This window comes from Rhagoletis zephyria, unplaced genomic scaffold (assembly GCF_001687245.7).
Source record: "Rhagoletis zephyria isolate East Lansing unplaced genomic scaffold, Rhagoletis_zephyria_1.1 Rzeph_scaffold_00365, whole genome shotgun sequence".
Lineage (NCBI taxonomy): Eukaryota > Metazoa > Arthropoda > Insecta > Diptera > Tephritidae > Rhagoletis > Rhagoletis zephyria.
This window is the reverse complement of record NW_016157449.1, coordinates 196,818-211,472: the sequence shown is the minus strand read 5'-3', so window position 1 is coordinate 211,472 and position 14,655 is coordinate 196,818. Positions and strand designations below refer to the sequence as shown.

The 14,655-nt window shown below is 35.3% G+C and overlaps 1 protein-coding gene across 2 annotated transcripts in view; it reads left to right on the top strand.

Annotated features, from left to right (window-relative positions):
* unc-5 (netrin receptor unc-5) overlaps positions 1-14,655 on the top strand; it is a 234,282-nt gene that overhangs the window by 50,445 nt on the left and 169,182 nt on the right. The gene's annotated exons all lie outside the window — the stretch shown is intronic.

Below are 14,655 nucleotides of genomic sequence, written 5' to 3'. Positions count from 1 at the left end.
TATATATATATATATATATATATATATATATACATATATGAATGTATATCTCATTTGAAAAAATGCACTTCCGGTCAGTTTAACCCACTTCCGGTCGAAACCGGAAGTCGGTAATACCACCAAAATATAGAGCATCCCCGATTTAGTAGGTCAAATTTTTGCGGTTTTCAAACATTTCTCTCCATTTTAGAAGGACACCCCGTATACATAAATATGTATTTTTAAAATTTTTCTCAACAAACCCTATGACACGGATCATTTCTTTCTTTTTATTTATTTATTTATTTTGTTTGTTATTTACCAATGCTAATTTAAGATTTGGTCGAAATAAAATTAGTAAAATGATAGTATTGATGAATAATTGACTTGAAAAGTCGATTTTTTTATGACGATGAGATATATTTCCAGACAAAATGAAAATTGCGCTCCGAATCTTAACCATCGAAAAATGCCACAATGGCGTAAGTTCCAAGTTTTTACTAGTTTTGCTGGTGGCCTATTTCTAATAATCAGTTTTGTGATTACGCTCTCGGTGCTCGTATTTTCTGGAAGTTGTGTTCAATAAACCTAAAATTTGTATTTCTTATTTCAATTACTAGTACAATGCTCATAGTCTTAGTGGAAATATTGCACTTGTCCCTCCATGTAGAGAAGTGATAGACAGCTCGGAAACTGAAGCCTATTATTCCTCCTCAGGGGATGACGGGACGTTTTGGTGCGCGTCAGAGTTGGGGTAGCGGCTCTACTAACGGAAGACTAAGGAAGCGTGCAGCCTCGATGGGGTCTGTCCATAAGGGCAGAGCCATTAGCAGGGTGGGGTTTAGTGGGCATGCGAAGAGTTGTTTTGAATCATGCCGGGCACATCTGTATTTATTCTGCTCAGATACGAGTTTAACCTGCTGCAGTAGCCAGAGCGAAGTTGGGCTATTGTGGTCCGAATCTCCCGAGGCAGACAAAGCTCTGTCTCGTCTACTTCTGTTTGTGCTGTACCCAGAACGGCATTCACAAGTCGGGAGTCTATATGACCGGAGACTGACTCCCTGTCAATGCCGTTCAAGGCGTTGTCTGAGAGGTTGTTGTTGTAGAGGCTACAACAACCCCGCCCAGATCGGTTAGTCCCTCAATCGTTGTGGTCAAGCTCTACTAACGGCGGCCTAGGAAGCGTGCAGCTTCGACGGGGTCTGTCCATAGGGACAGGAGCGTTAGCGTGATGGGATTAAGAGGGCATACGAAGACATTTATGTACCACAAGTAAACAAAGAATAGAGCGAAAAGAAGAACGAGTTGAAACTGCCAAAGCAGTTCACTTTACTGCGAAAAACGTGTTTTAATTTTGCTAAATGCGAAAATATTGCATTTTTCTCCTAATCTATTAGAAAACAGTGAACATTTTAGTGTACTCCATTGCTTTGCAATTGAGCCTGCGTCAGCAAACGTTTAAGTGCACTTTATTGCTTTGCAATTAAGGCTGGTGCAGAAAACCGCGGCAGCATCTCTGCGGGATTGATTAGTTAACTTGCTAATGGAGGCTGCGTGGAGCAGAAACAAAATCATTGTGAGGAAATGCTGTTATATAATAATAGAGAAACATTCCGGGAGCGGCTTTGCCGTGCCCTATGTACACAAAATGCAGCGATTCGTCCCAGCGCTACAAATGCATCTACGCTTCTTGCATCTTGGCGGCTGTCGCACTTTAACACACAGCACTTCATTGTATTAGTTTTTACGAAGTCTTCAACTCAAAAATCGCTCACAAATTGCAAATTAACACAATTTAAACTGATTTTTCACTTATAATTCAAATTTCCCTTTCGCTGATTTGTAAACAAAGCTTTATTTACAAGTTACCACAACTGTCAAAATCGGCAAAACCAAGGTAGCGGTACCACTGACGGCGCCACCTTTGTTCGCTGCACCGTGCGAAGAGATGCCGTGAGTCATGGGGAAACTCTCCGCCAGGGTTGTTGCGAATATTATTCAAAAATAAAAGTCTTTTCCGGATAATAAACAAACCGCTTATCCAAATTAAACAAGTTTGGTATCAAATGAAAGACGACTTAAATAGCTTTAACACTGAAATGTCCAAACGAGGGAAGCCACATATTGAAAAATATTTCAACAATAAATGTTAATTAATTACCATAGAACAAACGTTGTGTCAGATATATGCATTTCTTTAGTATTAAATTATAAAAAAGTGTAAATAGAGGTCGTTCGTTGTTTCTGTTTAAAAGCTATTTCAGTCCTCTTTCATATGATACGAAATTTGTTTAATTTGGACAGGCCGTTCGTTTATTATCCGGAAAGGGCTTTTATTTTGGAATAATATTCGCAACAACCCTGCTCTCCGCATGCCGGCCATTCATTGAGAACATCTACGTTTAATCTGCTAAGGTATGAGTTCAATCTGCTGCAGTAAGCAGAGCGCAGTTGGGCTATTGTGGTCCGAGTCGCCCAGAGGCATTCACAGGTCGGGAGTCTACATAACTCGAGACTGCCTCTCTGTGAATGCCGTTCAAGGCCTGCCGATAAGCTGTCGGGGTCCAGAGGTTGTTTGATGAACCTCTGGACTTCGTGTGTCAGTTCGTAAAGATGCCTTCTGACTTGCCTGGGCGAAGGCTCTTCTGCAAGGAGTTGTTTGTTTGGGTGGCACATCTGTGGCGGTTAGAAGGAGAGCAGACTATCGAATGATACACCGAGTATCTTCGGGTTGTTCACCGTCGGAATTGGTGTATTATCGACGTGAATTCCCAGTTGGAGTCTGACCTCTTTCGTCCAGGTGGTAAAAAGTGTGGACGCCATGATCGAGCAATCGTCGGCATAAGAGACTAGAGACTCCCTCTGGTGGTTGAGGGAGCTTTGAAATGTAAAAGTTAAACAGTAACGGGGAAAGGACAGCACCCTGTGGAACCCCCTGTTTTATTTTTCTCGGCTTGCTCGATTTGTCTCTAAAGATTACTGACGAGTGTCGACCACTCAGACAATTCGCCGACCACCGTTTAAGTCCTTGTGGGAGGGAGGAGGCCTCTATGTAATCTATTAGCGTTGAGTGACTGACAATGTCAAACGCCTTGGACAGGTCCAACGCTACTGGAATTGTTCTCTCACAGGGGCGGTTTCGGTTAAGGCCACGAGCTATCTGGGTGTTTATGGCTCACGGTTGCAGATTAGTATCAAGAAAGATTGCCAGAAATTCATTCGCTGTGTGAACAGACAAAAAGCGGTAACAGAAATTTCATCTTTCAGAAACACAAACTGCTCCTGTAATTTCTTTTGCAAACTCTTGAGTTTAACAGACTTTTGATAAGGACTTGCACGTTTAACTGCACCTGCCACGTATAAATTCAAGCGCTTTTTGTACGCATTTTGCTGCAAAATGCGAAATCGAAAGTCTACTTTCCCGTGTAAACAGCCAGAGAAATAATTTCAACTTGTTCGTGCTGCACTAGCAATTTTAATTTTTGCTGCAAGTGCTCTCAAACCAATCGAGTGTTGCCGTGTGTCGCGTTTTTCGCGAATTTGTATAAAATTATAAAAATCTTGAACAAAATATGAAAAATACGTGTAATTAATTTATTCTACTGATATGAAATCTTTAAGTATTAATGTATTAGACATTTTGTGACTGTTTTGTGCACATTTTAGCAGGTCTAGTAAATTTTTTAGGTGATAAATTTTGTTAGAAGCACAAAAATGGCTGGTAACACAGTTGAAAGTGGACTTGTCTGCATTCACGGTGTAAACAGACAAAAAGTAGTATCAGAAAGTTTGATTTTTTGATTTTCAGAAACAAAAACTGCTTTCGAAAGCCACTTTACATGCAAGGTGTAACTGCTCCTGCAACCTCTTTTGGAAATTCTTGAGTTTGACAGACTTGTGAAAAGGACTTGCACTTGCCACGTCTAACAGCTACATAACAGCTGCTTTATAACGTATGCGGAATCAAATGCGGACTATTTCGAAGCAGACTTTAAAAAATTCTGGTAAACACAGGAGCCAAACTAAGTATACCAAAATCTACCGTGCAGTCTTAACAAGCATTCCACTAAAAATTATCTCGTTGAATATTATAATGCTGAAATAATTTCCTTGGAAGCGAACGAACTCTGAAAATTTGCTTGTCAATTTTGTGTGCCGAAGCTCAATGTCACGAAAAGTTACGTGCTTTTTCATTTTTCTCTTTGGGGCTTAAAAAAACTTTATTTACCAAGGAAATGTCGGCTTTATATAATAGGGAAACAGTAGGAGGAAAACCCACGAATGCGAAAAAACATGTTTCACATAGCAGCGAAATGAGACCGTAACAAGAATCATAAATTACTTAATCTCTGCAAAATCACAGTGTATAATGACAATAAAGTACAAAGTAAGCAAAAAAACATTAGAGACTATGAAAGAGCCACGGATATAGTGAAATGTGTGCCGACCACTGCCCAAGATTTTTTTGAACGTTGAAAAGGAAAATTCAAAGCGGCTATGAGCGCTTTCCTAAAATTTGCTTGCACTACATTCATTTCAGTTTTGTCCAACGGATTAGGCAAATATTTTTCATTAGGGACCCGTAAAAAGACACCTCAATATAACTCTGAACTGTTTATCGTCTAAATGGCTAAAAATATAATAACTCAAACTGGCAATATAGTCCCAAAAAAACATTTTTAAAAAGCCCTCCGCACTACGCCTGAAAACTTAAACAGGCCAATCGTTATGGACAATAGTATTTTCTATAAAAAAATTTTCTTGGAAATTTCGACAATATATATGTGAGTGGAAAACAATATTTGTTAGATCCGAAAGTACAGCCTATTCTTTTTACTGTATTAGTTCTTATTACATTCCGCATACGTTAGTCTTGAAAAGTAGTCGATATTACAACAAAATATTTACTGCTAATTGTGTAGTATTTCCCTAACTAGTAGATCTGCTAGCTGCTGCTAGAATGACTGCCAAGACAAGATCATTTGTAAAGGGTTTTCATACGCACATGGAATCGGTTGAATGTATTTTGATGGCCTCTATTTGGCTCAAAATTCTGATCCCAATTGATTAGCGGAGTCAAAATTTACAAGTCAAATATGCTACGATTGATGTGGAGGCTGCCAACATAAAGTGTTTATTTGAAGATCTTAAAGATTTGAGAAATCAGTGGTCGCTGATTCTACAGGAATGCAAAACGGTAGCTGGAAATGCTGGTTCTTCAAATGTGTTCAAAGAACACGAAAACTCAGTGACAAATTACTTCAATAATCCATGGATTCGAATTCTGGAGAGGCACAAGACGAACGCCTTACTTATTTTGATGCCCTCAAGAAACTTGAATAAAAAATCTGTTTTTTTTTTTTTTTGGAAATACCTAAACCTTTCATGACTCGGCACAAAATTTGAGGAAAAAGAGGTCCGTAGGTCATGCGGACTGCGCCCCTCGTGCGGATGGTCGGAAGGAGAGCAACCGTAAGGGTCATTATTAGGGCTCGGAATCTTATGTAAATGCATGTTTCTATTGGGCATGTTCAAATCTAAATCGTTATGTTATCTTAACGAATCATAAAATTTCCTTTAAAATGGCATTCAATCGTTAGTGCATATTTTTGCATATTGTGCAGTAAATGCATGATTTTGCATATTTTGCAAAAAATATCTGTTTTTGCATACTTATTACGCATATTTTAGTATATTTTAAAATAAATGCTTGTGATTTTTGCAAATTTTTGCTTTTTTTGATTTACAACCATTTAAATTTAGTGCGAAATAAATCCCTTGCCAAAAAAAATCCCTGTAATTTTTTCTTAAATATTCATATGAATATCTTCTCGGATAGCCAAGCGGCCTTTGCGGTACTCTCTTCTACCTCTGTGAGATCTCAACTAGTGGAAGACTGTAGGTGAGAGCTGGCCTCTATCTCTTCGCTTCGCTCAGGGAGGTAAAATCAACAATTACCGAAATTTATCACTCGAAGGCTAAGCAGAGGTGAAACCGTACACGATAGTACAGGATTACCCGGCAGTCCGTTGGTGTAGTAGTTGGGATGACTCTGGCTCAAGAGAGACAGTCTACACTTCCTGTGCGAGTGTCCAGCTTTTGCAAGGATGAGGCTGAAGACACTCTGCAGGCCATTCCTGCAGAATGTTGTAGAGTGAAGCTACCTCTCTCTGTATGACGTACTGAAATTCATTAAAGCCGCCAAATGGCTGTAGGTTGTACGAATTGTAGAATCAAAATGGCAAGGCAAAGGGGGTAACTATTGGGAAATGCAGCAAACCAAAGCATCAGTCTCTTTTACTTCTAAACTATAATAGCTGGAAAAGGCCAATTTGTGCAACTACGTTCCAATTCGGCATCTAAACGCGTTTGTGCATATTGCACATTTCCATCAATTATAGTTTAGAAATTAAAGAGACTAATGCTTTGATTTGCTGCATTTCCCAATAGCCCCTTACTAATAGCTTGTTACGCCTTAAATCAACCAAACATTCATCTGAACCACTATTAAACTGTCAATGTTTCTATATCCACATGATTGTGACTGTCAGCTAAATTATAAACTAATTTTATGCATAAATATGTATTGTATTTTGAAGATAATTGTTCTCTTTATTTTCTTGTTAAAATACATTTGTTATTTATTTTTGTACCGGAAATAAAATATTAAGAAAATATTTTTAATTGCATATTTTACTTGTTTATAGCGCATATTTTTTAATTTTGAATGCATATTATATGCGCATATTCTCGATTTTTTAGTGCATGAGATTCGGAGCCCTAGTTAAATATTATTATTAAGAAACTCTGCAACAGCAAGCAGCATCCTTCTGTGAAACGTACGATGCCTTATCGCTTTGATTGAATAAATTATACATTTAAATAACTACAATAAGCAATTCTAGGATCACAACATTTGCCAATGATCAAACTCTTAGACAAGTGAAGATGGACGCACTATTCCCTAATAAATGCGTATCACTCCGAATTTTCTACACTATTCCAGTGACTGTTGCTGAAGTTAATTCAGTCTATTAGCACAAATTAAGAATTTTTTATGTTCTACCATGAGCCAACACGACCAAATAGTCTCGGAACATTGACATTGGATCATCTCTTGCTCGTACCGTTAATTTTGAATCCATCATCTGAATGTTTGCTGACCGAAAAGCTCGTAATTTTTTTTTCTTGTTTCACGTGATCACAGGCATACACGGTGGGCTTGGATCAGGTTTAACCCAAAAGTCCTTGCCCATCAAATTTTTCTCCAAATTCTCATTCTGTCATCATAACCAAACGATTCGAGCTAAAAATGAAAATCGTCTATGGAAGGATTGGAAAGATATCTCGATTATCCTTAACTTTTCGTAGGATAACTTTTCAAACTAAGTTAAAAATCATCCTACAGTAAAAATCTTTGAAGTAAAATCTTCATCTATCCATCGCAAATACTAATATTCATTTAACTTTAATGCAAAAGTTATTTGCTTCAGCTTTAAAATTTGCAAAAACCGCTAAAACCCATGTTTTTTGCTAGTTTTTACGATGAGTCACCATACTTTTTATCCTGAGTGTAGTATTCATTATATTCATTTTAAAGCTCGTGAAAATCATCGCAAAGAAGTATTTAAACCGTTTTTCTATATTGTGTATGTGGGAAGATATGGCAGTTAGAACTTTAAAAAATGAGGAAACAAAATGTTTTCAAAGTGATATTTTCTTAATAACTTTTTTGGTTTGCAAAAGTTCGCAACTGACGCAAGTTTCATCTTATTCCCATGGTAGAAGCCGGAAATATAGTGAACTGAACATGGAGGTTTCAGCTCACAGCTCGGTTGGTCCAGGAGTGATAGTCGTTATGATAAGAATGTCCATGTCGCCGTAAAATAATTGCTTCATTTAACATCAAGAAGGCCAGAAACCAAGAAGAAGGTTGGAAAGTCCTTTGTTTTCGCTAACCCTTACAACAAAATGCGCCCATTATAGGAAGTATGTATGTATAACTTTCCTATACGAAGGCATAGCAAACAGAAAATGTTCGGTCTTGTTCCTGTTTCTAGCTTTCGCCCACTTCACAATGTCAAAATTAATTAACTTTTGTACTGTGACATGAATATGTTTATAATTGGGGTTATTACCCCTCGCTATATTTCCGGCTTCTACCATGGGAATAAGATGAAACTTGCGTCAGTGTGTTGGAAATTAAGTTCTGTTCAAAAACTATTTCCGTACTTTTTGAGTTTTTTGCAAACCAATAAAGTTACTAAGCAAATATCACTTTGAAAACATTTTGGTTCCTCATTTTTTAAAGTTCTAACTGCCATATCTGCTGACATATCTTCTGACATACACAATATAGAAAAACGGTTTGAAAACTAATTTGCGAGGGGTTTCACAGGCTTTAAAATTAATATAATAAATGTTACAGTTAGGATAAAAAGTATGGTGACTCATCGTAAAAACAGGGGTTTAGTGGTTTTTGCGAATTTTAAAGCTCAAGCAAATAACTTTTGCACTAAAGTTCAATGAATATTATTTGCGCTGGATACAGGAAAATTTTACTAAAAAAGTATCGAAATTTTCTATTCTTAATTTGCGAATTCGTTGAAAACGTTGTTTTTAATTGATTACTGTAATTAATAGATATAATAATATAGAAAAACGGTTTGAAAACTAATTTGCGAGGGGTTTCACAAGCTTTAAAATAAATATAATAAATACTACAGTTAGGATAAAAAGTAAGGTGACTCGTTGTAAAAACTATATAGATATAATAATATAGAAAAACGGTTTGAAAACTAATTTGCGAGGGGTTTCACTCATCGTAAAAACTAGCAGGAAACAGGGGTTTTAGCGGGTTTTTTTAAATTTTAAAGCTCAAGAAAATAACTTTTGCACTAAAGTTAAATGAATATTATTTGCGATGGATAGACGAATATTTTATTATAAAGCGTAACGAAATTTTCTATTTTTAAATTGCGAATTCGTTGAAAACGTTGTTTTTAATTGATGACTGTAATTAATTAAAAGCTGCATTTGTTATTTTAAAATTCTGTTATGTTTTTAGCGAGTAATCAACCGAGTTTTGTACAAAGCAGGATTGTAAAGAAAATGAGATAGGACCTTAACATTAAAATTACTAGTTTGCAATAATTTAAGCTCTTCCATTAGTTTATTCCCATGTAAAAATAATACTTTAAATATTTTTATTAATGTTTTTATATTTAACTTAATGCAAAATTACAGTAATTAAATTTTCGAGTTTTAAAGTAAAGTAAAAGTTAAGTCAATTTAACAAAGATCAAATAATATCGCTCATTTACTTCAATATTGTCATAATCAAAAAAATGCAAATATTGAGCTAAGTGTGCAGAAATTGTCAATACCTCTTCTTCTATGTTGTGTAAAAATGTCATTGCTCTATCGGTTACCAGTATATCACTAGAACAAAATCAGCCTTATCATGAGTTTCATTTTCCTCGAACCGGTTCCCTTTCACTTGTGGTTTCCATGGTTTTACTATGGGCGGCTGAAAAATTTACGGGGGAATGTTTTTTCAGGTGAAACTCACTTTTACCATGGGAGTATATGAAAATTTAAAGCTTTAAAGGCGTTTTTATCGAGTTTGTCTTTTTTGAGTTAGTAGTAGTAGTAGTAGTAGAAGTAGTAGTAGTAGTAGTAGTAGTAGTAGTAGAAGAAGTAGTAGTAGTGTAGTAGTACGACACTATTGGAAGTAAATGACCGATATGTATGTATGCCTTTAAAATTTATGTATAGAAAAGTACCAATAAGATTTCAAAATGCGCCCACAAATGTACTGATTACAATCAATGGATAAAACTGACGTTTAATTCAAAACTAGAAGTGGGAAAAACATTAAAAAATGCACACATAATAACAAACTACTAACGATATCCCGCCAGCAAATACTTTTTAAATAGTTGACCTGTGTTATAAAAGATAAAAAAAAATTATTCTTGGAACTAGAGCTCTCGATTTTTTCGCGCATTTTTAAACAGCCTGGGTCATATACATATGTACATATGTAATACTTCTATATTGGCAGTAAGCTATCTTCTCAATGTGTAAAAATTTCGAAATCAAAACGAGACAGTACTAGACTGTTTTTGTGTATGTATTGTGTAAGTGTTTATTTATAAATGAAAAAATTCGAGCAACTGTTAAATCACTCCAGTGGCGGATTTAATTTATATTGAAGCGACCCATGTGTTATTTAAAAAGGGCATAGGTGTAGTTAAGAAAAAAGTTAAACAACTTTGTAAATGGAAAAATAAATATTGTCTACAATGGTCAAGTACGAAATCTTTTTTTGCCTTTATTGGGCCTTATGAATAAAAACTAAGCAATTGCTATTTCTTAAACTGTCAGACCTTTTACTCGATTTATCCAAACAAATTTAACACCCTTATTCTAGAACCCGAATTTTCGTAATTCGTAATTCGTAGCTACGTTACGAAAAACAAAAAAGTCGACATGCTGCAATCCTTGCGGAAAAATGTCCAGCATTGCTAGCTATCAGTTGTTTTTCGAAGTCAGCTGTATGGAGGGAAACAAAGTGGAAAGGAATTAAAGAAACACTTATCATGTGCTTATTTATAGTAAAATTGTTTGATTTTACATAGTTTGAAGGAAAGGATGGATTCTATTGCATTTGCAATTATAGCAGCGGAGTAAGGGCGCGCTATGGGAATGATTTCACAAAGATATGCGGAGCTGTCGGGCATAGTAACCATGGGCGCTTCTATGTAAGCTGCTGGTTGAATTGTTGAACCCTCCTCATATTTATGTCTGAAGAACTGGTTCTCAATCCAGTTAATGCAATAACAGCTTCTTCCAAGCCATTGAAGACATGCACTTTGTTAGGTCCACCACCTTTTGCGCTTCGTTCTGCCTTCGACCGCGCTTAGGCATTATAACCCTTAGTAAGTATAATTCTCCGTTCTGTGTTGCCGGAGAAGAGGGGCTTGCACATGTCAAAGGTATGCAACATTTCTTGTACATATAACTCCGGCTACGCTATCCACAGAGTTTTGGAGCAGAACCCACATCGAAATTTGCAAACAAGTGCATAGTGTAAACCGAATTTATTAATAAGCTAGTGGTCGAAAATTTGAAACATTTGTTTTAAATAAAAGTTTAATCCTTTGATTACATGTGTATGTATGTTCAAGTTTTTGGATTCGGGATATGCCTTTGGACATAACAACCAAAAATCATTGTATAAATAACTAAACCGGACCCAAGTTTCTCGATAAGGGACAACAAAGATTCTGTTTTGCTAGTTTATATAAAGCAGGGGATAAAAATGTACGTACAGTGCCGAACAGAAGTATTGCAGAGTGATTTTTTCGCAATATATGCAAAGTTTTTTATTCTAATTTATTTTCGATAATTTTTTATAAAAATATTGTTCATTCTACACCAGAAAAAAGGTGCAAATTAGTGTGCAAACTTAATGAATTTTCCTGCGTTAGCACAAAGTTTAGAGATTTTATTATTACGTTGTCTGGTGTACAATGAACTATGTTTTTATAAAAAATTATCGAAAATAAATTAGAATAAAAAACTTTGCATATATTGCGAAAAATTCACTGTGCCAATACTTTTGTTCGTCACTGTATATGTTTAAATGAACATTATTATTCCCTGCAAACACGCATCGATTTACATCTTTTATCTCGCCTCCGACACAGAATTGTTTTCGTAAAAAATTACGCAAAAAAGCTGTCAGTTTCTTACTAGTTCGTTTTAAGGCATGCCATTCTGAAATAACACAAACGGCAATAACGCAAATTTGTGTTATTTCCCAATTGAATGTGAAATAACACAAATTTCCTTTATTTCATTTCTCGTTGAGCAATACGACCAACTTTTATACTTAACAATTTGAGTAATAAAGCAAAATAGTGCGCATATGACAAAAAGTAGTTCATGAACAAGTTAAATGGACGGATTTGTAAGTATACAATTTTGAAAGTGCCCGTCGTCGCGGCGGTCCGCATTTGCGCGCCGCGTTCGACGTCGCGCTCGCGTCCCTCGCCCCTCCCCTCTTTTCGCAATTATGTACTGGTGGCATTATAACCTTTTAGAAAAAGGAAAACTGATAAAATAACACTAGTTCACTTCTGAAACTGCTTTTTAATGTCCAAGTAATGGGAATTATTGTGTATGGTGTTATTGCATGCATCCCACCCATAGTGGAATTTACCAGGTTCCACTGCTTTATTTGAAAATTTGCCTATAAAATGTGACTATAAGGCAGCCGAATGTCAAAAGATAAAGCGAGAAAGCCGTTTTATTACTTCATCTGTTTATTGCGACATGGTTCCATGCAAACATTTTAAGGTTTTCCAGCAATGTTTTTAACATATTAAAAAGCATGCAGAAAAAATTCATACAAAAGCGCTATGTCCAATATGCGGAGCAGTTTTTAAAGACGATGCTTTTCCTATATTTTGTTAGACTTTTCATAAGTAAAAATATTTTGTGAATATTGCTTTCTTCATATGAATTATATCACATTTTTTGTTTAATTCAAGGCCTATCAAACAGGTTTAGAGCATTTGAGCAAAAACAACATTTGCCTGTATTTTGTTGTTGCTTGTGGTATCGAAGGTGCCAAAAACTGTTCTGATTTTTTTCTTCTACATAAAAGCGTGCCATGCGAAATACGAAAAAGGTAAAAAATTTAAATTGAAAAAATGAAAATTGTTGCAACTTTCTTTCTTAGTAAATTGGTTCGCTTCTCGAAGCATTGATCCATCATCCTGTGCCAGGCCCAGTAATCAGCGGTTGTGCTGCTGAGTTGGGCGAGCTTTCCAAAAGCTGGTATTTAATCGCTGGTTTTTGTATGGAAAATGTTTCACATGCAAATAGATTTTAACAATTTAGAATTTTTGTGAGAAGAAATGTAAAATATTTGACATTTTCGAGAACAAATAATTTGAAAAAAATCAAATCAGCTGCTATACTGATATTACCTGTTCAATGTGCCTTGGTTTAATTGTATTTTTGGAATAAACAAAGTTCTTTTTCCTTCTGTCAGTAAACTGTTTTTTTTTTTTTACAAATAGTATAAATAAGCAATGGGAAATAAGGCAAAATTTGTTTTATTTCCAACCTTTGTTTTATTTATTATTGTTTTGTTTTGATTTCGCTCATACATTGTATGGAGATAAATGCCTAGAGCTGTCAGCAAAAAAATTAATAAAAATCAATGCGATTTCTTAGCTATATATAACTGCATACTAGAAATTTTTTTAAAAATTTTAGTAAAATGTTTAAAATTTTGATGAAAATTCGTTAAATTTTGCTTAATTTTGTATACAATTTGAAACTTGATTTATATGGTTTTATCATATATGTAATACTCCTATATTGGCAGTAAGAGCTAGTACCGTCCGAAAACACTACAGTACTGATATATCAATAAACACGTACGAAATAAAAGGAACACATACGTTTATAAATAAACATGTACACAACTCATATACAAAAACTGCACTCAAGTACGCAATACATTGACAAAAACGGTACTAGACTGTCTCGCTTTGATTACGGAATTCTTACACACTGCTATTAGCTTACTGCCAATATAGAAGTATTACTTGCTTGGTACCGTCCGAAAACATTACAGTAAAGATGTATTGCAACGGTGGGCAAACGCGGCTCTTTAAGTCAAATGCGGCTCTTTGCTTAGCAGAGGGCGGCTCTTTTTACTTTATCTTTGCTTAGAACTTTTTGGCTCTTTTTACTTTTTAAAATACATATTTCTTTGCTGGACATTCTTTTTCGTTGTGTTGTTTTTTATTTTATTCTATTTATAGTTTACACATACCCAAATTGAGATCGCAACATTACCCGCAATTGGAGATTGAAAATAGGCTTTCTGACTAAATGTTCTTTACCGATATGATGGAACATTTGCAAAACTTGAATTTGTTTCTACAAGGAGAGAATAAGAATGTTTTTGATTTGTCGCAAATTATTTTAAGTTTTTGAAGTCTTTTTATTCATGATCTCAAAAAAAGAATATTTCATCATTTTCCATGGCTAGAAAAAAATATTGGACATAATTTAAAAGCACCCTTTTACTGTAACATAATTAAGGATGAATTTACAATATTTGAAATACTCCATTTTAAGGAAAGCAAAGAAGAGTTAGAGTTTTTGGAATTGAAAGAAGATAAGGCACTAAAAATGCAAATGAATTCCCGCAACAAGTACCAGATTTAAAATATCCCCTGTTGAAAACAATTTTTGGTACAACGTATAAAGCTGGGATCACACAATTTGTACATTTGGCTAAAAATTTGTCAAATTCATAGACAAATCATGTGAACGCTAAATTACATTTGTCATTTATGAGAAAAGCCAAATATTTGCCTTCTTGTGGCAAATGAAAAACAACCCTGGTGGCCAAATCGTGTGAACGCAATGCTGCTACATAAGCCAAATAAAAATTACGCAAATGACCAAATATCTGATTTGCCACTTGATGACAAATGTCAGTGACAAATATACAAATATTGTTGAGCGGTATTGCCATTTCGTGCTTGTGAACCCTTGTATTTTCCAATTTTGGTAAAATTTTAATATTTAATATAATATTCGTATCCGAAAACTACCGAAAAATATCACGTTATTTGAAAACAA